We start from the raw sequence: 437 nt of genomic DNA, 5'->3' as shown, positions 1-437 counted from the left end.
CAAATCCAGGGTAGCCAGTTCACCCGATAGCAACATCTGGGCATGCTCAGGGTTACTTTCCATTGCATTTCTTCTGGAGTGAATGAAAGAACAAGAAAGATTTGTGAACGCTTCTTTAATTGATGTCACACATTTTCTTGGTGCCTTTTGCATTTTGTTAATAGAAGAGTGGGTACAACCTACAGTCTGAATCCTGTTCTCAGTCAGAAAATCACTCTGTTCACTTTGCCTTTATTGGGATGCTTTACATTTTCCATGGATGCAAATGTCAGTAGTTGTGTAATTGGAGCTGACATTAGGCTAGAGTGAATTTTTCTGCCTCTAATGGTCTCTGGACCAACTTGGTCTAACACTAGAGCTTACAGTACCTGGAAACAGATGGGCAGCACAAACAGGCTGTCATGAAGCTTGTGTTTCAACACAGATTTCACTGAAGC

Source organism: Nestor notabilis, unplaced genomic scaffold, assembly GCF_000696875.1.
Source record: "Nestor notabilis isolate BGI_N333 unplaced genomic scaffold, ASM69687v1 scaffold13579, whole genome shotgun sequence".
Lineage (NCBI taxonomy): Eukaryota > Metazoa > Chordata > Aves > Psittaciformes > Psittacidae > Nestor > Nestor notabilis.
This window is presented reverse-complemented; position numbering follows the sequence as displayed.